This window comes from Pantherophis guttatus, chromosome 4, assembly GCF_059756535.1.
Source record: "Pantherophis guttatus breed Tessera chromosome 4, ASM5975653v1, whole genome shotgun sequence".
Lineage (NCBI taxonomy): Eukaryota > Metazoa > Chordata > Lepidosauria > Squamata > Colubridae > Pantherophis > Pantherophis guttatus.
Window position 1 is genome coordinate 83,590,260 of NC_142066.1, and position 27,627 is coordinate 83,617,886.

The window sequence follows — 27,627 nt, forward strand, 5'->3', positions numbered from 1 at the left end:
AGTAAGTCTGAATCTTCATTTCTCCCAATTATACATTTAAACAGAACCAATAACTAAAGACAAGAATTATCAGAATAAAAGCAAATTAGTATTGCCAAATCCCCATATATTCCCATTGTCAAGTATGCATTTAAGGAGTCAGATACATTAAAGATGCTGCTCCAAAGACAGCAAGGAAGATTAATGGGGGGATGTCTTTAACTCAAAAGCCATTTCTGAGATGGGGCAGAGGATTTTCTTCCTCTGTATTAAATTGGTTAGAAATACATGAACTATTTTACAAATCATAAACTTAGGAACCAGGCAAAATCCATAAGAGGATCCCAAATTTATGATAAATAAATAATGATGATCATGCATGGCCTAGAGTTAGACTCTAACTCTAACTGATCATTTGTGTCTGTTTTTTGCTTCTTTAAATCTTCTTAAACAAAGGGGACAATTATAAAATGGTAGACAAAATTGTCTTAAAATAAACAAGTATTTAGTACCTATTCATTTAATTGGACCCTAGAAAGACTGCCTGATGGTATCTCTGGCCGCGTGCTTAAAGACTGTGTTGATCAGTTGGCTGGAGTTTTTACCAGAATCTTCAACCGTCTTTATCCCAGTCCACTATGCCATCTTGTTTGAAGGCTTCCACCATTGTTCCACTGCCAAAGAAGTTCCCTATCAATAACCTCAATGATTACAGACCAGTGGCACTCACTCCTATCATCATGAACTGCTTTGAGAAATTGGTCTGCCGGCACATCATTTCTGGCCTTCCACATATATTTGATAAACACCAATTTGCATAAAGAAGAAATAGATCTACAGAGGATGTTATAGCCATCACTCTTCACACTGCTCTGACTCATTTGGAACCGGGGGGGCTATGTGAGGATGCTTTTTGTAGATTTTAGCTCTGTATTTAACACAATACTTCCACATAGACTAGTGTCTAAATTTATAGATCTTGGACTTTCTTATTCAATCTGCCTTTAGATTATGGATTTCCTGTCTGGTCGCTCTCAAGAGGGTCACATTAAGTAATCATATCTCTTCAGTCCTTATTCTTAACACTGGTACACCACATGGTTGTGTGTTGAGTCCCTTACTCTATACTCTTTATGTGCATGACTGCATTGCCACTCATGCTAGTAATACTATTACTAAATTTGCAGATGATACAACAGTTGTGCGATTCATCTCCGGGGGGGATGAGTCTGCTTATCGAAATGAGGTGGACTGGTTGCTTTTGTGATGTGGAAACAATAACTTGGCCCTTAACACCAATACAACCAAGGAGCTTATAGTGGACTATAGAAGAAATAGATCAGACATCCAGCCCTTGCTTATCAATGGAGACCAAGTGGAGCAAGTGGCCAGTTTTAGGTTTCTGGGTATTATCATAAAAGAGGACCTGACCTGGGGCACTCACATTGCAGCACTGGTCAAAAGGGCCCAACAGCGATTATACTACCTGAGACTTCTCAGGAAGGAACAACTGAATGAAAAACTGCTGGTGATCTTCTACCACTGCACCATAGAGAATATTTTAATTTATTGCCCCTGTGTATGGTTTGCCAATTGCACAGTGGCAAATAGGACAGCACTCCAGAGGGTTAACGTCATTGCCCAGAGAATCTCCTCTCTTTGGAAGAGCTTTATAGCTCCCTCTGCCTTAAGAAAGTTCAAAACATTCTTAAAAATCCATCTCAGCCTGGGCAGACTTTTTTTGAACTATTACCATCTTGCAGACGGTACAGAATAATAAAAACAAGGACAAATAGGCTGAAAAATCTCAGGGCAGTGACTATATTGAATTCTAGTGTATAGTGCCATGATGGTGAATTTATGGCACATGTGCCACAGGTGGCATGCAGAGCCCTCTCTACGGGCATGCCAGACATCACCCCAGCCCAGCTCCACCACGCATGCGTGTGCACCTCCCACCAGCCAGCTGATCTTCAGGTCTCTGCCACAATATGCGCAGGGGTGGGGCTTTCCCTGATCTCTGCAGTTCCACCCTCCGCAGGTGCCTCTCCATGGCAGGAATGGAGAAGAAAGCTAGGACACGGTAGGGGGAGAAACTACAAAGATCAGGGAAGGCATAGAAGGCAGAAATAGAGAAGAAAGCTAGGATGTGGTGGTGGGGAGAAACTGTGATGATTGTGAGCCCCTCCCTCCGTGCCCCGTTTTGGGCCTGAAAAGCTTCCTGCACCAACCTGGAAGCCAAAACGGGGGCCGGGGGACATGCGTGGGGGGGCATGTGCAGGGAACGGGCATGCAGGGTGGGGCACATGAACGGAGGTGCTTGCATTGCATTTGGGGGATTGGGGCACGCACGTGTGCATTCACGTGTGCGTGCACGCACTTTGGGCACTTGGCACCAAAAAGGTTAACCATCACTGATAAAGTGCAATATGAATGCAGTAGCGGGTTTTCAATTCAATTGTATAGAATGTGAAGGATGTGTGTTTGTGTTTTATTTTTATAGTTATAATGTACACTGAAGATGACATTTAATTTCATTGTATGAGGTGCAATGACAATAAAGTAAACTAACTAATTGTAAACCATATGAGAGAACTTCCCAAGAAAAAGGAAAGTGAAAAATGATGTTTCTCACATGGCTAACACCATTGCAAAATGAACAGTTACTTAATGTAATACTTCCCTGTCTCTGACTAGAATTCATCCTATAAGATAAGCATGTTTGAAAATGCATTAAATGGATAAAACACTTATCTACACTGATCTTTCAGTTTAAACGTTGTGTCCACAGGTTTCACACACTTTTGAAGACCTTCAAAGTATGTGCTTTAGGGTTTGAAGAACCTGAAGAACAAAAAGCAACCTTTTTTTCCTCTTTTTCTCAGATTACAACAATAGAAAGTGTGAAACTATTTGGAGAATCTGGTGGTGGTTGGATTTATGAAAATATTTTTAAGTGGGAAGTTGGCAGGGGATTGAGGAATTATAAGAATAATATTTGTGCTATTACTGATAATCTTTTTCAAATTTCTTGAAGATTTTAAGAGCATCCAAAATGACTAGTATTTCAAACTTAAGTAAATTGGGGGGGGGAAATACATCTGCTGCAGCAGCAGCATCCAGTCCAGCAAGTCAAAGATCTTTGGATAGCATGTTGCAGCAGGAAAAAATGAACATGTTGCAAGCAGAATTGAAAGTAATGCTCCGAACACTTCAAGAATCCACAACAAAACATTTTGAAGACATGAAGAAAAGAATGAAAAAGATGGATGATAAAATGGAGAATATTCAACAAATAATAATTAAAAATGAACAACGGGTGCAGAAAATAGAAGAGAAATCAGAACAAACAGAGAAGAAAGTGGAAGAGATGGATAATAGATTTACACAGGCAGACAAAAATCTTGAGAGAACATTAATCACGTTGGAGATGGATAAACCTGAATACTTCTTGAGATTCCAGAATATTGAGGAAGAAAAAGGGGAAAACCTTGCAGAGATAATGGCAGTATTGTTGGAAGATGCCCTGGAGGTGGACAAGCAAGAGATGCTTGCTGGGATGGATGAAATATTTAGAGTATATACAAGATATGCATCAAGAAATAAACTTCCTAGAGAGGTACATGTGAGATTTACTATGAAGGCATTAAGAACAAAGATACTTCAAAGAGCAAGAGATGACCCATTGAAATACAAAGGAAGAGAAATAATAGTTCTGAAACAGATATAAATTTAAAAGATGCATGGAGAGATAGAAATGGAAAAAACAGACAATATACTTTTTATTCTGACAAACATTCATCTTGGTCTAGATTAGATATGATATGGACAACAATGGAATTGACTTTGAACACGGAACAAATTGAGATAGAAGCAAATACCTGGGCAGACCATAACCCAGTGACAGTGAAACGGAAAGGACAAAGGAGAAGATTTAGATGGACTTTAAATAATACTATATTAAAAGAAAAGGACTTTGTGCAGAAAATGGAGAGAGGATTGGCTTTCTTTTTCAAGGAGAACAGGAAAGAGGACATATCGACGCAAAATCTTTGGGATACGATGAAGGCCTATGCCAGAGGCTTAATAATGGACTATACAAGGAAGAGAAATATTAAGAAAAGACAAACATATAAAATATTGGAAGATTACTACAAGAGATTTGAAAAAGAGCTTCAGAAATGTCCACATAAAAAAGATGTCAAAGTGAAAATGGATACAATAAAACATAAAAAATGGATTTACTGGAGAAAGAAGAATTAGCCCAAAAAATTTGAAACGCTAAACAGAATTATTTTGAGAATGCTAATAAACCAGGAAGATGGTTAGCATATAAATTGAAAAAAGAGAGAGAATCAAGAAAAATAAAACAATTAATCGATGACCAAGGACAAAGTAAATTTGGAAATACGGAGAAGAAAAAAATTATACAGGATTACTATAGACAATTGTATGAGAAGGAAAAGATAGAGGAGGAAAATGTGATATGATATCTTCAAAATGCAAATTTACCTTGGATTCCTAAAGATATTGAGGAGATGCTAGAGGGAAATATAACAATGATGGAACTAACTGAAGCAATTAAGAAACAAAAGAATGGAAAGGCACCAGGGCCAGATGGTTTGCCAGTGGAATATTATAGGACATTGCAGGAATCTTTGAGTCTCCCACTTTTAGAAGTCATGAATGAAGTGATGACAAAGAAGGAAATACCCAAGTCATGGTCTGAGGCATATGTTACATTGATCCCTAAGGAGGATACTGACCCACAACAAATCAAAAACTATAGACCTGCTAAATTCAGATTATAAAATTTTTGCTTCAATATTGGCAGAAAGACTCAAAGATATTTAAACAACTTTATACATTCAGATCAAAATGGGTTTCTGCCAAAAAGACAAATTAGAGATAATATGAGAATAATTCTGGACACTTTGGAATACTATGAAGCGCATCCTGAAAAGGAAATGGCTTTGATATTTTTAGATGCACAGAAAGTTTTTGACAATGTGAATTGGCAATTTATGTTGCTTCAAATGGAACAGATGGGCTTTGGCAGAAAATTCATTCAAGCAATAGAAGCTATATATCATAAACAAACAGCAAAAGTAATGATGAATGGAGAATTGACAGATTCTATTGAGATAAAAAAGGGTCCCAGACAAGGTTGTCCACTGTCCCCTCTGTTGTTCATATTAATATTAGAAGTGCTAAATAGAAGTATCAGAGAAGAAAAAAATATAAAATGAATGAAAATTCGAAAAGAAGAATACAAATTGCAACCGTTTGCAGATGACCTGGTCTTCATTCTTGAAGATCCACTAACATCAATAACTACACTGTTAGATAAAATAGGAGAGTTTGGGAAAGTAGCTGGTTTGAAAATCAATAAAGGCAAAACGAAGATTCTGACTAAAAATATGTTGGTAAAGCAAAAAGAAGAATTGGCGGATATATCAAAGATGCAAGTCACAAATAAAGTCAAATATTTGGAGATATATTTGACAGCAAGATGTAGCATACTTAAAGAAAATAATTATAATAAACAACAGATAGGGACAGATTTGATGAAATGGGGAAACTTATAGCTTTCTTTGATTGGGAGGATATCAACTATTAAGATGAATATTTTACCTAGAATTTTATACTTGTTCCAGACAATTCCAATTAGATTGGGGAAAGACTTTTTTGAAGAATTGAATAAAATACTGTTAAAATATATTTGGCAGGGAAAGAAGGCGAGGATAAAATTAAAGTTGTTACAAGATGCTAGAATGAGATGGGGTTTTGGTTTACCTAATTGGGAACTTAACTATCAAGCAACAAGTTTGATGTGGATCAAAGAATGGATAACGTTAAGAAATACTAGATTATTGAATTTAGAAGGTCATGATTTGTTGGTGGGGTGGCATGCTTTTTTATGGTACAAGGGAACAAAAGTACAGGGGTATTTTAGAAGACATCATATATGTGAGGCTTTGTTATTAAATTGGGAGAAGATTAAAAAACAACACTATTTGAAAATTCCAATCTGGGTATCAACGATTGAAGCATTTTCATATTCAGTAATATTTAGAAGGGAACAAATTGTTAGATATAGTGAATTAATGGATGAAAAGGGTGAACTTAAACCGAAGCAAGAACTGGAACAAAAAGTTTTAAGATGGATTGGTTTTCTTATTTGCAAATACATTCTAGATATGAAGAAGATTCTAAACAAGAAGGTTTCTATAATGTCTTGACTAATTTAGATAAAATCTTAATGGGTTCTGATGACTATGTAATTAAAAAATTGTGTGGTTATTTATTAGAGGTAAAACTGGAAGAAGAACAAGTTAAAGAAACAATGATAGCATGGGGGAAAAGTTTTGGCCATGGGATTGATTTAGAGAAATGGCAAAAATTGTGGTTGCAAAATTATAAAATGACAATGTCTACAGCATATAAGGAAAATTTGTATAAGATGTTTTACAGGTGGCATCTACCCCCGACGAGAATAGCCAGAATGTTTAAGAACAAATCGGAGAAATGTTGGAAATGTCATCAGACTCCAGGATCATATTACCATATGTGGTGGACATGTGTAGAAGCTAACACATGGTTGGAAAAGAATCCACACATGGTTGGAAAAAATGACAAAGAAACACATTGACTTTAAACCTGAGATATTTTTATTAGGGATTTTACCAGAAATGTATAATAGGGAACTGAGATATTTAATTGTGAATGTTTTAACAGTGGCTAGAATTGTATTTGCTAAAAATTGGAAAAAAGAGAAAATACCTACTGAACATGAAGTTATTAAGAAAATTATGGAATGTGCTGAAATGAGTAAATTTGAAATTAGAGAACAGGAAGACAAACAATATTATTTGATATGGGATTTATTTTATCAATGGTTAGATAATAAGGCATGGAAATGAAGTATGAAAAATGAAACAAATGTAATGATAAAACATATGAAGTGATTTCTTATGGGAGTCAAGCCTTTGTTCAATAACTGTTAAATGAGAATAATAACATAAAGGGATATATAAAATTGTTAAATAAGAGAAATTAAATAACTTGTAAATTTTGGATATGGATTAAGCACAAAAGAATTTTAACCGATCAATATGCTTTCTGTGATTGTAATGGATGATGGTTGTTTTATGTTTTGTTATGTTTAAAAATAAATATATATATATAAAAAAAGAAAAGAAATAAACTTCCTAGAGAGGTACATGTGAGATTTACTATGAAGGCATTAAGAACAAAGATACTTCAAAGAGCAAGAGATGACCCATTGAAATACAAAGGAAGAGAAATAATAATTCTGAAACAGATCCCTAGAAGAGTAAGAGACACATGAAAACAATATCAACTTCTGATAAGACAATTAATTAAGCGTGAAGTAAATTTCAGATGGCTGATACCTAAGAGAATATTGGTGACATGGATGGATCAAAGGCATAGATTGGATACTATAGAGAAAGCAAGGCAATTTTATGACGAGCAGTATGGATCAGATGAGGAAAAAAGAAAGAGAGAAAATAGATGACAAGAAACAAGAAGAAGCATCAGGAGGAGGAAATGCACAACAAAAAGAAGATGAAACAGAATTAAAGGAAAGAGTAGAATGAGAAGGTGCAAAGATAAAAGAACAGAGAGAAATAAGAGTGACTAGAACCGTGATGGCGAATCTATGGCACGTGTGCCATAGGTGGCACACAGCGCCCTCTCTTTGGGCACGCGAGCCGTTGCCCCAGTTCAGCTTTGCTGTGCATGCGTGGGGGGTGGGATATATGCAGAGGGCTTGCGTGCACATGGGCAGGGGTGGGGCACGTGTGGGGGCTCGCATGCGCATGCGTGGGGGCAGGGCACATGTAGTGGGGTTGCACATGCATGTGCGGAGCAGGGCACATGCAGGGGGGTCATGCATGTATGCACAGGGGGCAGGGCATGTGCACTGGGCCACACACACACCCGTGGGGGCAAGCACACATTGCATTTTGTGGGTTCAGGTGCATGCTTTGGGCACTCCGTCCAGAAAAGGTTAGCCATCACTGGACTAGAACAAGGCCTATCTACAAGTAAAACTATGGCAGATGAAATAAAACTGCTGTCAATCAATATAAACAGACTGAATTCTCTTATGAAAAGGAAAAGGACTTTTAACAAATTAGGAAAGCTAAAATTAGATCTTATTTGTCTCCAAGAGATCCACAAAAAACAACATAATAAATTATTGGAATATCCTAAAATTGGGAAAGTATACTCCCCATTAGCACAGCAAAAGAAAAGAGGTGTGGCCCTATATATTAAAGAAACAATAAAAGTAAGACATATTTTTGCAGATGAAGAGGGGAAAATCTTGACGGTGAAGTTAAAATGAACTATAAGCAAATACTTATTTCTTTGAAATTGTGAATAAACCAGGAAGATGGTTAGCATATAAATTGAAAACAGAGAAAGAGAAGAAATTGGTACATAGATTGGTAGATAAGAAAGGATCTTTACATTACCAAAATGAGGACAAAAAAAATAATAATTCAAGACTATTATGAAAAGCTGTATGAGCAAAAAAAAAGTTTCAGAGGAGAAATTAAACAATATTTGGAAAAAGCGGAATTATCTAACGTACCAGAAAAAGTGAAAGCTATGTTAATTAATGATGGAACTGTCAGAAGCAATTAAGAGTCAAAAGAGCAATACAACACCAGGACCAGATGGGCTACCGGCAGATTCTATATATATAAAAGCGAACACCACTCATGCATTAATCATGAAATCTCCAGAGCCATAAAGCCTACAAACTTGAAATTTGTCATGTATGTTCCTCTTGGCTTCTAGGTGCTCATTAAGAAAGGATTTTTCGAAATGACTATCAGAGCATTAGTATTTCCTATATTATTATAGCACGCTCTGGTGCTAATTAGTTAGATGTTCTACTCTCCCTCCCTAACTTTCCAGAGTTATACTTGAAAATAACCCTGGAGAGAATGGGATAGCATAGGATCTATGGGGCCAAGCCTGAGGGAGAAAAAGGAGAGGAGAGGTTCTATGGGGCTAGCATGAGGGAGAGGAGAGGAGAGGATCTATGGGGCAAGTCTGAGGGAGAGAAGGGGATAGGAGAGGATCTATGTGGCCAGCCTGAGGGACAGAAGCAATAGGAGAGGAACCATGGGGCCATTCCTGAGGGAGAGAAGAGGAGAGGAGAGGATCTATGAGGCCAAGCCTGAGTGAGAAAAAGGGATAGGAGAGGTTCTATGGGGCCAGCCTGAGGGAGAGAAGGGGATAGGAGAGGATCTATGGGGCCAGCCTGAGGGAGCGAAGGGATCTATGGGGGCAAGTCTGAGGGGGGGAAGGCACCCTAAAGGAGAGGATCTATGGGGAAGCCTGAGGCAGAGAAAGGGAGAGGAGAGGGTCTATGGGGCCAGCCAGAGGGAGTGAAGGGGAGAGGAAAGGGTCTATGGGGCAAGCCTAAGGGAGAGGATAGGAGAGGCTTTTGTGGGGCCAGCCAGAGGGAGAAAATGGGAGATGAGAGGATCTATGAGGCCAGCCTGAGGGAGAGAAGGGGACAGGAGAGGACCTATGGGGCAAGCCTAAGGGAGAGAAGGGGATAGAAGAGGACCTATGGGGAGAGGAGGAGAGAGGAGAGGTTCTATGGGGCCAGCCTGAGGGAGAGAAGGGGATAGAAGAGGCTCTATGGGGCCAAGCCTGAGTGAGAAAAGGGAGATGAGAGGATCTATGGGGCCAAGCCTGAGTAAGAAAAAGGGAGAGGAGAGGTTCTATGGCGGCAGCCTGAGAGAGAGAAGAGGAAAGGAGAGGATCTATGGGGACCAGCCTAAGGAGCAAAGGGGAGAGGAGAGGGTCTATGGGGCCAGCCTTAGGGAGCAAAGGGGAGAGGAGAGGGTCTATGGGGCAGCCTGAGGGAGAGAAGGGGAGAGGAGAGGATTTATGAGGCCAAGCCTGAGGGAGAGAAGTGGATAGGAGAGTATCTATGGGGCCAAGCCTGAGGGAGAGAAGGGGATAGGAGAGGATCTACGGGGCCAAGCCTGAAGGAGAGGAGAGGATCTATGGGGCCAGCCTGAGGGAGAGAACGGGGTAGGATAAGAGAGGCTTCTGTGGAGTCAGCCTGAGGAAGAGGACAGGGGAGGCTTTTGTGGGGTCAGCCTGAGGAAGAGAAGGGGAAGGAGAGGATCTATGGGTCAAGCCTGAGGGAGAGAAGAAGAGGAGAGGCCAATCGTAACTACTTATTAATTTTCAAACTCTTAAGTATTTATCAAACCCGATCACATATTTTCATAATGGAGCACAGGTATTCAGCTTGTTTTATAAATATTTACAAAATACTCTAGGCCCATCAATGTTGGAAGTTTATAATGAAGTATTGATTGATGCAAAGGTACCAAATTCGTGGATGGAAGCAAACATTACCCTTATTCCAAAAGAAGACTCAGATTTAAAGCAGATAAAAAATTATAGGCATAGAATGCTGATTACAAAATATATCCTTCAATAATAACAGAGAGACTAAAAAATGAATTCATACATCCAGTCCAAAATGGCTTTTTGCCTAAGATACAGCTTAAAAATAATATGAGAATGATTTTAAAAACATGGAATATTATGAAGCACATCCTGAAAAACAAATGGCATTTATTTTCTTAGATGCACAGAAAGCATTTGACAACGTAAACTGGCAATTTATGCTGTTACAACTAAAATTTATGGACTTTGGTGAGAGATTTATTAACATGATAAAAGCAATATACCATAAACAAACGGCAAAGATAATTGTAAATGGAGATATGACAGAGAATTTTAATATAAAAAAAGGCACAAGACAAGGATGTCCACTATCCCCTTTACCATTTATATTGACATTGGAAGTGTTAAAAAGAAATGTTAGACAAGATATAGAAATTAAAGCTATGGAAATAAAAAAGGAACAATATAAATTACAGGCATTCACAGATGATTTGGTTTTTATCTTGGAAGACCCACAAGAAAATGGACTTAAATTAATTAGGAAAATAGAAGAATATGGTGAAGTTGTGGGACTGAAAATAAATAAAGAAAAAACCAAAATAATAGTTAAAAATGTTACAAACATACAGAAAAAAGAACTAACGAGAAAAATAGGCATACAGATAGTTAAGAAAGTTAAATACTTAGGAATTCAGGTAATGGCAAGGTGTGTAACGATTAAAGAAAATAATTATTATAAATTGGCGCAACAAATTAAAATGGATTTGGAAGTGGAAAATCTACAAATTGTCATTGGTGGGAAGAATAGCTACTATAAAAATGAATATTTTGCCAAGATTACTATATTTATTTCAAACAAAAGCAACAAAACTGGGGAAAAATACTTTCCCCCCCCAAAGTATTTTATTTTATTTTACAATATATCCATATCAATGCATGAATAGTGCAGCACCTGGGTATCATACATTTTAGTATAAATAACAATAGTGCTATTATCATATTTGTTATATTCCTCAAGCTTATGTAATTCTAGTATTGATACACATATTTGTGTTACAATTGTAGCCTTTCATTATTTAATTATGCAATGTTTCAATACGTCAGTCCAATGCAATCACAATATTGTTTAAACATACATAATAATACCATCATTCAATCTCTAATCATCCCTCTTATTATTACTTTTGTCTTATTGTATAAAAATGTGTATACTAATATTCCCTCTTTCTCTTATTTTTATCCCTATTCTAACTTTTAATCATGCCACCAAAAACAAATCCTTTCTATCCATCATCCCTTGTCCACTTTAAAGCTTTAATTGTTCATTTTTTAAACTTGCCTCCCATATTCCCCTCTTGGATCTTTATCCCTATCTGCTTCTACGTCCTAACTATTCATTTTAACTATTCTCCCATCTCTACCCTCCATTGTTTAGCTTCCAAAATATCTACCCATGCCCCTATCTCCTTTTCAAAAATGTCTTCCTGGGAGGGCAGGGCTGACATCACGACAATATGATGGACGATCATGATGCTCCAAATCACCGTTGATATTTCCACCGCTGGACAGTCCTTTTTGGACCTCACTGTCCCGTAGAGACAGTGATTGTGGGGGGCACATCCTGTTGATCCCAGGGACATCACAAAGTCCCTGGTTGATCCAGGAGAAGCCCTTTTTACCAGTGGGGAAGAGGCAGCCATTAAGCTGCTGAAGTTGGGATAGCTCCGGAATGGAAGAGATTGAGAGAAAGTGTGTTGGCTTGGTGAGAGACCTTTTAAATCAATTATTTGAAAGAATGCCCTGTGGTGAAAAAATAATTAAAATTGAAAACATAAGAAGTTAAGCGGCAGAATTAAATTTGAGTTTAAGATAGTTTTTCCTATTTTTTAATTTACTTTTACTGGTGGATGCTCACGGATGATTTTATTATTTAACCTGGACTGGACTGGTTTGGATTGGAGATTTCCATTTTATGTATTTAATTACTAAATATTTTGGTGCCTTTTCAGCACAAGTTATTTTTGGTTTTACTCTTTTTTCTCTCTCTCCATTTTAATTTTATCAGGTATTGGATGCGGAGGGAGTGGAGAGTGGAGTGGAGAAAATAAGTAACACTAACATCTAGTGGATTGCATATATTGTATCTTTCTTTTTTTCTTTTCTTTCTGGAAAGTAACAACTGTGCTACATTTCAAGGGCTCTGAGCCTATTCATAGATAAAATAGTGGGAAGAGCATCAGAGACTGTTTGAAGGATTGTTTATTCAGGTGCTCTTCTGGGAAAATTCCAATGGCAAGAGTCTGAGATTGAAAGGAAGAAGATTACAGTGACTTTGGAAAAAGAGCTGTAAATATTATGTGAGACTTAACAAAAGAATTGTTGGGCATTATACTGTTGTGGATTTTTCTTTCAGACAGAAAGTTTATTTTTTCTTTTCTTTTTCTTTTTGATGTTACTTATCCACTTCTTCCCTATTCAACTATTTTTAATTAGACTGTGATTTTTTGGAAGACTTTTAACTTTTCACATATACATAGATTTTTTTATTCGTGTTTATTTTTTCTCCTTTTCTTTTTTGGAACTTTTTTCTTTTTTTCTTCCCTTTTCCTTTTTCTCCTTCCTTGAGGAGAGATTGTTAAGGGGTTCAATATCCCTCTGTTTAATTGGATTAAGGCATATATGAGCCTGAAGATTTTTTTCCTCTATTACTTGTGGTTTTATTTGGCTTTTTCTTTTCTTGTTGCCACTTGGGATAATATTTGTCCTATATATAAATGGATTAAGGTATAGAAGAACCTGAAGATTTTTTATTTGTTTGAACTTTTTGTAACCACTTCACAGAAACGAGCAAAAAAGGAATAGCTATTGGTTCTTCTACATCGACTCCTTCCTCTTCACCATCTGGAAGACAATGATCAATACAGACGATGTTGCAACAGGAAAAGGAGAAGGAATGAGAGAAGGAAAGGGAAGCGACGCTGCAGATGATTAGGGAAGGAATTCAAAACATACAATCAAGAGTAGAGAATATTGAGCAGAGAGCAGAAAAAATTGAACAAAAATTGAAAAAAAATTGAACAAAGAACAGAAAAAACAGATGAAAAAGTGGAGAACATACATCAAATGATGGAGAAATATGAGGAAAGACTCCAAAAAATTGAAGAAAAGGAAGAACAAAGGGATAAAAAAAATCAGATATTGACACTAGATTGGATGAGGTTGAACGAGATAAGAACGGAATAGGATGGGAGATGGACAAATCAGAATTTTATCTCAGATTTCAAAATATAGAAGAAAAAAAGGGTGAAAACTTGGGAGAAATACTGATAGAAATCTTAGCGGAAGCATTAGAAATTCCCAAAGAAAAGATGATGGATGGTATAGATGAGATATTTCGAGTCTATACAAGATATGCAATGAGGAATAAACTACCGAGAGAAGTCCATATAAGATTTACTAAGTAATTGATTAAAATGCAAATACTACAGATTACTAGAGAGAAAACATTGAAATATAAGGATAAGGAGATTGTGGTTCTGAAGCAAATACCAAGAAGAGTGAGAGAGATGAGAAGAGAATATCATTTTTTGACCAATATATTACTTCAGAAAGGTGTGAACTACAGATGGTTGATACCAGAAGGCCTGGTGTTTACTTGGCAACAACAAAAATACAGAATAGATTCAACTGATAAAGCAAAAGCCTTTTATGTAGAATACTTTAGAGAAAAAGAAGGGGAGATAAGAAAAAAATCACTGACTGAATTACAAGAGGAATGCCTAGCAATGATTGAAAAAGAAGAAGGTGCAGTGGGTGGCAAGGTGAAATACAAAGAGCAACGTGAACCGAGATCTACTAGAGCAATAAGTTCTTCTTATAAAATATAAACATGGAAGAGAAAAAACTGATTACAATAAACATAAATGGACTCAATTTAGCTACTAAAAGAATAAAGATATTTCATAAACTAGAGAAATTAAAGTTTGATATAATTTGTTTAGAAGAAGTGCATATTAAAAAGCAACATGAACAAATATCAGTGCAGCCAAAATTAGGGAAAATATTCACCTCATTGCCACAATGTAAGAAAAGAGGAGTTGTTTTATATATTAGAGACACAATCCCAGTGGAGCAAATTTATAGAGAAGATAAAGATATAAAGGGAATGAAGATTCAAAAGGAAGAATACAAATTGCAAGAATTTGCTAATGATCTGGTTTTTATTCTTGAAGATCCATTAGAATCAACAGCTAAATTGTTAGACAAAATAGGAGAATTGGGCGTTGGTCTTACCTGATACACCCTATCTGTAGAAGGTAGGCACGCCAGTCACATGTGGGTTATTGGCTTGGACTTCATCCAATGAGACCGGGTCTGCTAAAGTTAAAAGCCCCGCCTTCTGCTGCTTGCTTCAGTTTTGAGACGAGGTAGAAACAGCAGACTGTCATGACTGTAGGAAATTCAAGAAGAAAGTGAAACAACACCCTCCCCCCCAAAAAAACAGAGCCCGGGAATGGCCCCAATAAGGGAGGGAATGACTGGCGTGCCTACCTTCTACAGATAGGGCATATCAGGTAAGACCAACACCCAAATCTATTATTGGTAGGCACACCAGTCACATGTGGGACATACCAAAGCTGATGTCCTATAGGGAGGGACCAGGCCGGAACCGGGTATCACTTGCCGAATGCACCATCTGCAACACCCTTCGCCCAAAGGAAGCTTCCACCGAAGCATAGATGTCCAGCTTGTAATAACGAATGAAGGACGACAGTGACGTCCAGGTTGCCGCCCGGCAAACCTCTTCCAAGAAAGCCTGAATGGACCAGGCTGCCGATGTGGTGGCACTCCTAGTGGAATGAGCTGTGATATTACGAGGTATAGGCAACCGCTGAGCTGAGTAGGCCGAAGCTATAGTTGCTCTGATCCAGCGACCGATGGCTGTGGCTGTCAGTTTAGTCCCATGGCCGATGGTTGAAAGGCCACGAAGAGCGATTCTGTTCGACGAAAGGACAAGGTGCATGCAATGTAAATCTTGAGCGACCGCCTGACATCCAGCATATGCCAAACCCTTTCCAGACGATGCCGGGGAGAAGGGCAGAAGTTGGGAAGCACCAGCTCCTGAGACCTATGGAATACTGAGTTAATCTTAGGAAGGAAGGTAGGATCCAGACGAAGAACAACCCTGTCAGGGTGGAAGATGCAGAGGTCCTGTCGGATAGACAAGGCGGCCAGTTCAGAGATGCGACGGGCAGAAGTGATAGCCACAAGGAAGGTGACTTTAAATGAGAGGAACTTAAGATCCACCTCCCGCAGAGGTTCAAAGGGAGGTTTAGTGAGAGCTGACAAAACTTTGTTGAGATCCCAGGTGGGGAACCTATGAATTACTGGAGGATGAAGATTGGAAGCCCCTCTCAAGAAACGGTGAATCAGAGGCTCCTTGGCTAGAGGAACCCGAACCACAGGAGAGAATGGAAGAAATGGCCACCACTTGCCGTCTGGGTGTGTTGGGCGTGAGGCCGGAGACAAATCCCTTGCGAAGAAATTCAACAAGCTGAATGACAGACACAGAGGTGGGAACTATATTGTACCATCTGCACCAGCTGGAGAAAGAATTCCATGTGGCATCATAAATGTGGTGTGTGGATTGCCATCAAGAGGCCTGAATAATTGAAATAGCCTCTGGAGATAACATGGCCTCTGCTAGGATGCTCCACTCAACGGCCAGTTGGAAGGATTGAGGGTTGGGATGAACCAGGCGACCCTGAAGAAAAGATATTTGGTTGTCGGGAATCCTCCAGTGGGGAGTGAATGACAATGAGATCAGATCTGCGAACCATGGCCTCCTTGGCCAGTGAGGAGCTATGAGCAGAAGCTCGGCCCACTCTTCTAAGAGCTTCCGTATCACCCTGGGTATTAACGGAAGGTGAGGAAAAGCGTAGAGAAGAACGTCTGGTGGCCAAGGGCTGCGCAAGGCATCCACTGCTTCCGCCCCCGGAGATGGGAACCAGGAAAAGAATTGAGGAAGTTGATGGTTGGCACTGGAAGCGAAGAGATCCACCGATGGGAGACCGAAACGACCCACTAGTTCCTGGAACAGCAGGGGGTGCAGACTCCATTCTGCCTGATCTACGAAAGCGCGACTGAGGAAGTCTGCCTGAACATTGCTCTGTCCTGAGATGTGTTCCGACCGAAGTGACAGAAGATGGGCCTCTGCCCAAAGGCCTACCTGAAGCATCTCCTGCATGAGGGCTTTCAATCGAGTGCCTCCCTGACAGTTGATATGTGCCTTGGCCGTGGTGTTGTCCGTGAGGATCAGGACATCCTTCCTGTTGATGTGGGGATGCAGAGATTGAAGGGCAAGGCAAATCGCCCGAAGCTCCAGAAGGCTGATGTTGAGGAAACTCTCCTGCTGCAACCACGAGCCCTGAACAATGTGAGATCCCAGATAAGCTCCCAAGCCGAAGAGGCTCGCATCCGTGGTGATGACCAACCTGCGTGGTTCGCGGAAACTGCTTCCTATGGAGATCGCCCCCAACGTCCACCAATCCAGAAACCTGAGAACCCCCGGAGGAATGGAAAGACAAATCCTTGAAGATGCTGCAAGGTTCCTTTGGTAGGGAAGGAGGAACCATTGTAAAGATCTGCTATGGAGGCGAGACCAAGGGACAATGCCATAAGAAGAAACCATCTTCCCCAGTAAACTGGACAAATCTAGGAGGGAGGCTGACTTGTGCCTCCTAAAAAGACTAGCTAGATCTGAAATACTGCGCTGTCTGTCAGGTGACAGGAAAACTTTGGAGGATACTGTATCTATTACTGCACTTAGATGTTGGAGGCGGGTAGAAGGGGCAAGGTGACTCTTTTTCCAATTAATAGAAAAACCATGATCTCGTAAGATCACAATGGCTGTAGCTATCTCCCCTCGAGTCCTAGCCTCTGACCCAGAAAGGATGAGGATGTCATCCAAATAAAACAGAATCTTAATGGGAATAGTGGAAATGTGAGCCACAAGGGAGGCCATTATTTTGGTGAATGCCCGAGGGGCAGAAGACAGGCCAAATGGAAGGGCCCTATATTGATAGTGCCTACCCCTATAACAGAAACGAAGGAATTTATGATGGGAGGAAAGGATAGGGATATGTAAATATGCCTCCGTGAGATCAATGGAAGCCATGAAATCCCCTGATCTGATAGCTAGTAAAATAGTTTGCAAAGATTGCATTTTGAACTGGCGGTAAATAACATACTGGTTCAGGGATTTAAGGTCAAGAATAGCTCTCCAACCCCCAGAGGATTTAGGTACTAAGAATAAACGAGAGTAGAAACCTTGGCCCTGTTGATCCTTGGGAATAGGTTGGATGGCATTAATTTGTAAGAGATGCTCAATGGCCAATTCAACTTGAGCTCTCTTTACTCTATCCGCAGACAGAGGCAACGCAGGAAGAACTCGGGGGCGGGGGGGGTTGGAGTGAAATTCCAGGGATAATCCAAATTGAATGGTGTTCCAAACCCAAGAATCAGAAATGGTGGAGTCCCATTGATCAGCGAAAAACGCTAATCTACCACCTATAGGGAGATCAGAAAGGAGATTAGCGTGATCTCCTGAAGGGATGGCCTCTGCCTCCCCTAAAGGGCCTCCTGGCGGTAGCCCTTTATTGCTGTCTGACCTGACTGTCTTGCTGAGGGAAACCCCTGGGCTGAAAGGAACGCTGGTAACGTTGCTGGTAAAATCCTGAATCTTGGCCACAAAAGGAACCAGATCGAAAGGAACCCTGAGTACGTCTGTAAAGAGAAGGTAATACCTTGCGATGGTCCTTGGTTTCAATCAGCAGGGGTTCCAGAGAGGCTCCAAACAACTTTTCTCCTGCATATGGGGAAGAGGCCAAACGCCATTTAGCCCGGACATCAGCCTGCCAGTTCCTGAGCCACAGAAGGCACCGAGACATGGCAGAGGTACCTATGGCTTTCACCGAGAATCTAGCAGCATTGAAGGTAGCATCCGCCGAAAACTCTACAGCCGCTAGAATCTTATTCAAATCCTGATGAGATCTGGAATCAGAAGCAGGAAGTCTTTCCTGGAGCTGTTTAATACAAAGAATAGCAGCCCTATTAAAGAAGGAAGCTGCTGAAGAGGTTTGAACAGCCCACACAGAGGCTTGATGACCCTTAATGAGAGATCTTTCTGCTCGTTTCAAGGATTCCTCCGCAGGACCTGTAACTGGGGTAGAAGATGCTAAGGCCACCAGCAAGATACATGAGAATGTCTACAATGGAAGCAGAGTTTTCTTGTTTATCTTTGTTATGTACGAATTTGATTAGTATTAAGCAGCTGATGCTAGATTTAGGAATAGATATACAAGATCCTATAATAGTATACGAAGATAATCAGGCAGCGATAAAAATGGCGACAAATATAGCTGTAAAGACTAGAACAAAACATACAGATCTTCGGTATCTCAATGTAAGAGAATGTATAATGAACAAGATGATAGAACTTGTATATTGTGCATCAGAAGACAATGTGGCTGATCATTTCACAAAAGCACAGGGAAGTAGGAAACATATAGATACATGTGAACAGTATGGTTTAAGATTGTAAATATATTAGTCTACCCAAAGGGGAGAATGTTGGATGCTTATCCTATGGTTGAGTAGATAATATATAGAAAACTATGTTCTGTAACTTTAACTGCTACAAGATGACTAATTGGCTGTGCTAAGCAGACATAAAAGAAGGCAGGAAGTTCATTCACTTCTGCTCCTGCTATTAGAAGGTTGAACTGCTGAAAGGAACTATGTCTGTGTTACTGAAGAGAACTGGAATTGTAAGCAAACTATGTTTTTGTGTTGAACCGTGATTATTTGAAGAAGTGTTATCTTTGTTTTGAGAAGCCAAGTTTGTTTTTTTTACTACAAGTAAAGACTGTTTATTTTTCTTTAAAAGTTCAGAGTCTGTGAGTATCTGTGTGTTTTGCTAAGTAACGTATCTATTTACTGTCTGGTCCATTGCACCACTTTGCAGAGGGCAGTTTTACCCTCAACAAAACTGATGTAGAAGGATCTGCAAGAGTGGAAAAAGGATCCGGTCTGGGGGACTACTACCAAAACGGGTAGTATTTTGAGCCTTAAACAACAAGGAACGAAACATGTGAGATCTAAATAAACCTACAAAGGCAGGTTGATCCAGCTCCAGATCTTCATCCTCTGAAAGATCCTGGTCTGGAAGAATTTCACCTTCAGAGAGAGATTCCTGAGAAATAGAATGAGATGAATCTGCTCTTTCACGATTAGAAATGTTTTGTTCAGAAAATTGAGGCCTGTGGGAATGATCATGGTGGCTTACAGAAACAGAAACCTCAGAAGAAACTCGTTGAGAAAGACCCTCAGCTATCCCTTGACGAATTGCAGCAGAAATTAAACCAGCTAAGGCAGGAGAACTCTCAGGCAAAGCTTGATCACTCCTAATATTGCCTTCAGCCCCAGAAACAGGAGCAGTTTCAACAATGACCCCCTGAGGAGCGTCCTGAATCACCACTTGAGGCTGGGCGGGGCCCATTGGAGATATAGGGAATATAGAAGCAGCCTCTGCTGAAAATAAACCTCCCTGCAAGGATCTATCCGGGGACAATGAAGGAGAAATAGAAGGCCTGGCCACCGAGGTGTGATCTCCTGGGTCAGGAACAGTAGCAGTGGAAGGGGCATCCACATGGACTTGAGCAGGAACTACCACTATCCCTGACTGAGCCTTTTGAAAAACCTTTTCCAGGGCTTTATGGCGCCTTGCCTCCTCTCTGAGAACCCTGGAGCCCTAGGTTCAGCCTGGTGAGGCGTCTTAGAAGGTCTGGGAGGGGACTCAGGCACAATCTCGTCAGGATCTGCCTGTTGTTGCCTCTTTCGTTTAGATGCAGCTTTGGAAGGAGCCATTTCACTAATACCCAGGCTAAGAAATTAAATGCTGGGATTTAAAAACAATCTCTCAACAAAGGCCACTTGTACCCAGGCTTAATTGAGTGCTGGGATTTCACAATAAGGAGAGGCTCAGAATAAACTTCCAGAAGGAGAAAAAGCCCCAAATAACTTGCGCTTTGCAACCTCCACGTGGAGAAAACCTTAATCGCTAGCTTGAAGGCTTAGCATGATCCGAATGGGAGCGGTAAGGCTTTGGCACCAATACAGGAACTCACAACCACTTGTAATCCGCCCCCGCAGGATAGAGAGAATGGAGAGAAGGCTCCTGTAGATGTGTCGGAGCAAGCTCATGCGCGCTGCGAAATCAGAATGCCGGCTGGCAGATCGCAGCTGCTCTGGCGGCTAGCAAACTTGTAGGGAAAGCCCACAGATAAGTTTACACTCTCCACAGACAAGTTTACAATCTCCAAAACAATAAAATAAAGTAAAAAAAACCTAACTCCTACAGGCACAACTGTCTCAATGAAGACCGAGTCGAAAAACTGAAGCAAGCAGCAGAAGGCGGGGCTTTTAACTTTAGCAGACCCGGTCTCATTGGATGAAGTCCAAGGCAATAACCCACATGTGACTGGTGTGCCTACCTATAATAGATTATGGAAAAGTTGCTGGTTTGAAAATAAATAAAGACAAAATGAAGATCTTGACAAAAAATATGTTAATAAAACAAAAAGAAGAATTGGTGGAAATATCGAAGATGCAGGTCACAAATAAAGTTAAATACTTGGGGATACATCTGACAGCAAGATGCAGTGCACTCAAAGAGAATAATTATAATAAACTTAAGCAACATATAGAGACAGACTTGGCAAAGTGGGAAAATTTACAATCAATCAATTTCATTGATAGGGAGAATATCAACGATTAATACGATTATATTGCCTAGAATCCTATACCTGTTCCAGACAATTCCAATCAGATTGGGGAAAGATTATTTTGAAGATTTGAATAAAATAGTGCTGAAATATATTTGGCAGGGTAAAAAAGCAAGGATAAAACTAAAGTTTTTGCAAGATGCCAGAATACAAGGAGGTTTTGGCTTGCCTAATTGGGAATTATATTATCAAGTGACAAGTTTGATGTGGGTTAAGGAATGGATAACGCTAACAAATGCCAAATTATTGGCTTTAGAAGGGCATGATTTGTTATTGGGTAGGCATGCCTTTTTATGGTACAAGGAAACAAAAACACAGAAGTATTTTAGAAGACATTTCATACGAGAGGCTTTGCTATTAAACTGGGAGAAGGTAAAAAAACAACATTATTTAAAAATGCCGGTCTGATTATCAACTATTGAAGCATTCTCACATTCAATAACATTTAGAAAGGAACCAATTGTTAGATATAGTGAATTACTGAATGAAAAGGGTGAACTTAAATCTTTGCAAGAATTAGAAGTACAAGGTATAAAGATGAATCGGTTTTCTTATTTGTAAATACAGTCTAGACATGATAAAGACTATAAGATACAAGGTTTTTATAATGATTTGACTAGTCTAGATAAAATCTTAACAGGTACTGATGAAAGCATAATTTAAAAATTGTATGGATATCTATTAGAGGTTAAATTGGAGGATGAACAAGTTAAAGAAAGAATGATTGCTTGGGGGAAAATTTTGGACATGGAATTGACTTAGAGAGATGGCAAAAATTGTGCTCGCAAAATTATAAAATGACAATGTCAACTGCATATAAAGAAAATTTGTATAAGATGTTTTACAGGTGGCACTTACCCCCGACGAGAATTGCTAGAATGTTCAAGAATAAATCGGAAAAATGTTGGAAATGTCATCAGATACTGGGCTCATATTACCATATGTGGTGGATGTGTACAGAAGCTAAAAGATACTAGACTAAAATCCACACATGGATGGAAAAAAATGACACAAAAACACATAGACTTTAAACCACAGATTTTTTTTATTGGGGATTGTACCTGAAATATACAATAGAGACTTGAGATATTTGATTGTGAATGTATTAACAGCGGCTAGAATTGTGTTTGCTAAAAATTGGAAAAATGAGAAAATGCCAATGCAAAATGAAGTTATTAAGAAAATAATGGAATATGCAGAAATGAGTAAATTGACATTTGAAATTAGAGAACAAGAAGATAAACAATATTATAAGATATGGGATTTATTTTACCAATGGTTAGATAAAAAGACATGAAATGAAATATGGTAGAGATTTTTCCAATGCAAGAAATGTAGAACTACATAAAATACAATATAAAGATGTACTGTTTTTGGAATGATTTAGGAGAATGAAGGGCATAATACAAATTAACTTAAATCTTAGATTATTCTGTATGAAATGAGGGAAGAAATAATCATAGTTAAACATATGATTAATGAGGATAATAATATATGGATATATATGAATAGAGTGAAGATGCACAAAAGATTTGTAATCAATTGACACACTGTTTGTATTTACATTGAAGATGGTTTTCTATTTGTTTTTTATATATTTGTTTAAAAAATAAAAAAAATGCCAAAAAAAATGTCTTCCTGCGTCTCCAGTTCCCTTTTTAAATGAGTTAAAATATTTTCCCCTTGGTTTATTTCATCAGACATTGTTGTTTTTGTTATTGTTGTCTTCTTGTCATCTTGTTTTGTTTGCTGGTTAATCAGTTCTCCTTTTTCATCTGCTCTTTCAATTGGCTCCTCCTTTTCCTGGGCATCTTGATCACTCATTGTCCTTTGTATAATATTTCCCAGTTTTTCATCCATGCCATGCATTAAGCTCTTAATCTCCTTGTGGTTTCTTATCAAAATGTCCTTGATGCTTTGAAACATTGATGCCTTCCTTCCCAAGTTCCACTCATTTCCTCCTGATGGAGCATCCCATCTTGTCCACAAGTCCCACTCTTGTCCAGTAATCCAAAAACCACATATTCAAGCCATATATAAAAAGTCACTCCCCAAAAGAAATTCAATGTTCACAATTTTTTATATTCCATAGTTAATCAATCTGTTCCTTTAGATAATCCCAAAAGCTTTCCAGAACCTCCTTAAATCCCTTTTATGCATTCAATCTTGTATCATAGCATTCAGGGGTCTCTTTAATGAAATTTTTTTCCTTATTCTCATATTTGAATCTCCAGTAGTCACGTCATGGGTGCATAAAATATATCCTTGTTAGAATTACCCAGGATTTAAGAATATGTTATAGTTTCCTTTCGTCAGCAGATGGCACTCTCAGTTCAGATTTCAATGTTAACCAGTTCAGATTTCAATGTTAACCAGTTCTAGTCAAATAATAAATCAAAATATCGAAACAAAGTTAGTTTTTTTGGATAGATAGTTCCAGTATTTTTAAAATGTCTTTCCAAAACAATGCCTACTTAGTTTAAAAGTCCAATTTTCTGTATTTTTAAAAGGCTTTTTTTTTTTGCTTTTCTCCCCTTTTCTTTCAATTCTGAAGTTTTTCTCAAAGTGCTTAGTCACTGTTTTAGCAAATAGTCACGAGCCTCTCTTTTCCTGGATTTTTTTCCTTTGGGGATTAGGTTTTAAATAAAAAAGAATCCTCTAACCCAGTTCCAAACTATTCACTAACTCCGCTCCAACATCAGTCTTGGATGTTCCTCGGGTGCCCCAGCTTCACGGCAGCCATTTTTAGGCTGCCTCTTCTCCTCATCATGGCTGAGTGGGAAAAGAAAACCCAGAACCCAGCAGGAAAGTTGCGACTCTCTCACAGGGTGCCCCTCTTTGCTTCGCCATCCCTACAGAGCAGTTTTGGATCCTTTCGGAGCCCACCAATGGAGAGAACTCAGCATGGGAGCATGCGTGTCCAATCTTGCTGCAACATCAACTGACAGCTGAAAAAAATACTTAAAGAATTGAATAAAACAATATTAAAATATATTTGGCAAGGAAAAAAAGCAAGGATAAGTTTGAAAATGTTGCGAGACTCTAAAAATAGTGGTAGTTTTGGGCTACCGGACTGGGAATTGTATTACCGGGCCTCGATACTTACTTGGGTTGGCTTTAGGAACAAAAGACTATTGATCTTGGAGGGACATGATCACGAACAAGGTTGACATGCTTTTTTATGGTATGGAAAAAATAAAATACATAGCTATTTCCAAAGACACTATATTAGGAATGCATTATTATTAGTATGAGAGAAAATTAAAAAACATTATTTGAAAATACCGGTCTGGCTCTCCACAATGGAGGCACTGATTTATCCAAATGTTATTGATATAGAGAATGTTATCAGATATAATGATATATTTTTTTAAAAAAAAGGTTTTTATTTTTATTTCTCATAAACACATTTACATGTACAGTCATGTACATTTAAACATGTACATGTAAACACATTTACATGTACATTTACATGTACATCCATAGTTTTTCATTCATCTTATCTCTTAACTTTCATTTTTCATTTTTACTTTTTCCTTTTTCGGGGCTTTTTTACCATGTACTTTTACCACAACCTTTCTTCTTCTCCTCCCCTTCTCTTCCTTCCTCTTTCTCCTCCTACTTTCTTCGTTCTTCCTCTCCTTCTCTTTCCTACTTCCCCTTCCCTTCCCCTACTCCTCTCTTCTTCCCCCCTTCGAGCCTTCTCTTCTGCTCCTCTTTCCCCTCTCTTTTCTTCCTCTCCTTTTCCCTTTCTTCTTCCTCTGCCTCTCATCTCCTCTCTTCTCCCTTCCTTTCTCTCTAATCCTCCCCTCTCTCTTGTTGTTTCCCTTTTCAGTTCAATCTAAAATGTATTCAAGCAGCCCTGATTTTCTATTTATCTTTATTCTCATTTCAATCTCTTATTTGATTTGATTAATATTTATTTTTATTTCCTCATTTGTGTACATTTTTATAACATCTCACTTTTTTCTCTTTTACCCCCCCCTCCCCTTTCTCCTTTTACTTGGCATCATCTGGGTTTCTATTTTTCTGATTGTTTTTTCCCATCTGTTCTCTATCTGTTTTATCTTTATACCCTTATTCATATTTCCTTTCTAACCAATCATAAAATTTATCCCATGACTTGAAATACATCAACTCCTCTTTGTCTCTTATTCTCAATGTTAATCTATTCATTTCTGCACATTCTAAAATTTTCTTTATAATTTCTCCTTCCAACTGGATTTTATCTGCTTTCCAATTTGTGCAAATACAATTCTAGCTGCTGTTATTATATGAATAATCAAATATGTATCTTCTTTACTGTAATTCTCCAGTAAGTTTCCCAGTAAGAATACCTCTGGGTTTAACTCTATATGTTGCTGCAACATTCCCTCTAACCATGCTTCTATTTTCAGCCAATAATGTTTTGCTTCTTTACACAACCACCACATATGATAATATGAACCCAGCAACTGGTGACATTTCCAACACTTAGCTGATTTATCTTTAAACATCTTAGCTAATCTTTCTGGTGGCATATGCCATCTATAAAACATCTAATACAAATTTTCTTTATAAGCTTTTGCCATTGTTAGTTTATAGTTTCTTTCCCAAAGTTGTTGCCATTTCTTCAATTCTATGGTGTATCCAAAATTCTTTGCCCATGCCATCATTGTTTCTTTTACCTCTTCATCTTCTAGTCTAATACGCAATAGATAATTATATGATTTCTTAATCATTTTTTCCTGTGTTCCTGTCAACTCCAAACAACATACTGTTCAATTGAATTTGGAATTTTTGTATGTTATAAAATAAAATAAAAACTTATTATATAAAAATGTATGTGCTTAAATTCCCAAGAATGGTGACAATATCATGCAAAATTTTGCAGAATTTTCTAGTGCAGTTATTCAGAATGCTGTGCTCTTGGGACATGATATATCATGGAAACATCCAAAAGAGCCATCCACCTGTTTTAAATCTATAAACTCTATATGATATTCTTGAGGCTCTGTTTATCCCCTTGTTTAATTATCTCATTGTTTCCTATATTTCCTATATTTCCCATATTTACTTTTGCAGTCTTCCTATTTCTGGATGTATTATAACATTTATCCTAAACTATCTACTTACCTTCTCATGAATCCATTTTCATGAATCCACTTTCACCATACTGTATGTTGAATCCTAACTTCTCATAAATTACTGTATTTCTCAGTCTTCAGGAATTCTGATTTTTTAACTTCTTTTGCCCTATGATTCTTGAACTCATTCTATTTTTCAGCTTCCAAATACTCTTTGCTAATCATTATCTAAATATCTAGTATCTTCCTCTATGTCCCTAAATCCTATATAAAATTTTCCTTTTCTCACAGTAGCTGAACTATCTCTCTATGCTTTCAATTACCTATTACTGAGTACCTTTTTAAACAAATCCTTGAATACAAATACAACCATAATTAAGCCCAAAATTTCCATTGCTAAGTGAGATATTTGTTAAGTGAGTTTTGCCCTATTTTACAACCTTTCTTGCCACAGTTGTTCAGTGAATCATTGCATTTGTTAAATTAGTAATGTAATTGTTAAGTGATTCTGGCTTCTGCATTGACTTTGCTTGTCAGAAGTTTGCAAAAGATGATCACATGACACCAGGACACTGCAACCGTCATAAATATGAGTCAGCTGCCAAGCATTTGACCATGGGGATGCTGTAATGGTTGTAAATGTATGGTCACTTTGACATACATTTTTTAGTTATGTATCAAGGGCTGCTTGTTTTAGAGTAGAAATAGAGGCAGGAAGCCTAAAGGGCAATGTAAATCTGTAACTGTTTAATATAAATCAGTATCAACAGAAGCAACTTCCTTTTCCTCCTATAATAAAGTAAGCTCAAATGTATCACTCAGAGAAATACTAAAGCACCCTGAGAATAAGGTAGAAAAACAGAAGCCTCTTTCAGAGGAGAAGAAAGCCCTTTTGATACACTGTAAAACAGATTCCATAACAGTAGTGTAACACTTAATCTGTGCTTCGTGCATGTAAAGAAGGTGACAAGCAACAGGGAGAAAGCAGAACTACTTAACTTGTTTTTTGCATCTGTCTTTACACCAAGGGAAAAATCAGTCCAACCTGTCAAAAACAGCACCACAAAAAACAGACTAGGAACAAGTCAAAATAGGGAAGAAAATGGTAAGTGAGCATCTGCCCATCTAGATGAGTTCAAATCACCAGGACCAGATTGATTACCCCAAGGGCGGGTTTCAAAACCTGTTGCTACTGGTTTGCTTGTGGGTGCGTGCATGACGCTTCTGCGCATGCACAGAAGCTGTTCTGCCCCAGCTACGGACCC

General features: G+C 38.5%; 1 protein-coding gene across 9 annotated transcripts in view; it reads right to left on the reverse strand.

Annotated features, from left to right (window-relative positions):
- Positions 1–27,627, reverse strand: part of BMPER (BMP binding endothelial regulator) — a 499,083-nt gene that overhangs the window by 396,366 nt on the left and 75,090 nt on the right. Inside the window, exon 1 of one of the 9 annotated variants that reach the window (XM_087894072.1) lies at positions 14,746–14,835. The exons of the other annotated variants lie outside the window; for them this stretch is intronic. The gene's annotated coding sequence lies outside the window, so the exon portion shown is untranslated. Of the gene's footprint in view, positions 1–14,745; positions 14,836–27,627 lie in introns of those variants that run through there. 9 annotated transcript variants of the gene reach the window in all.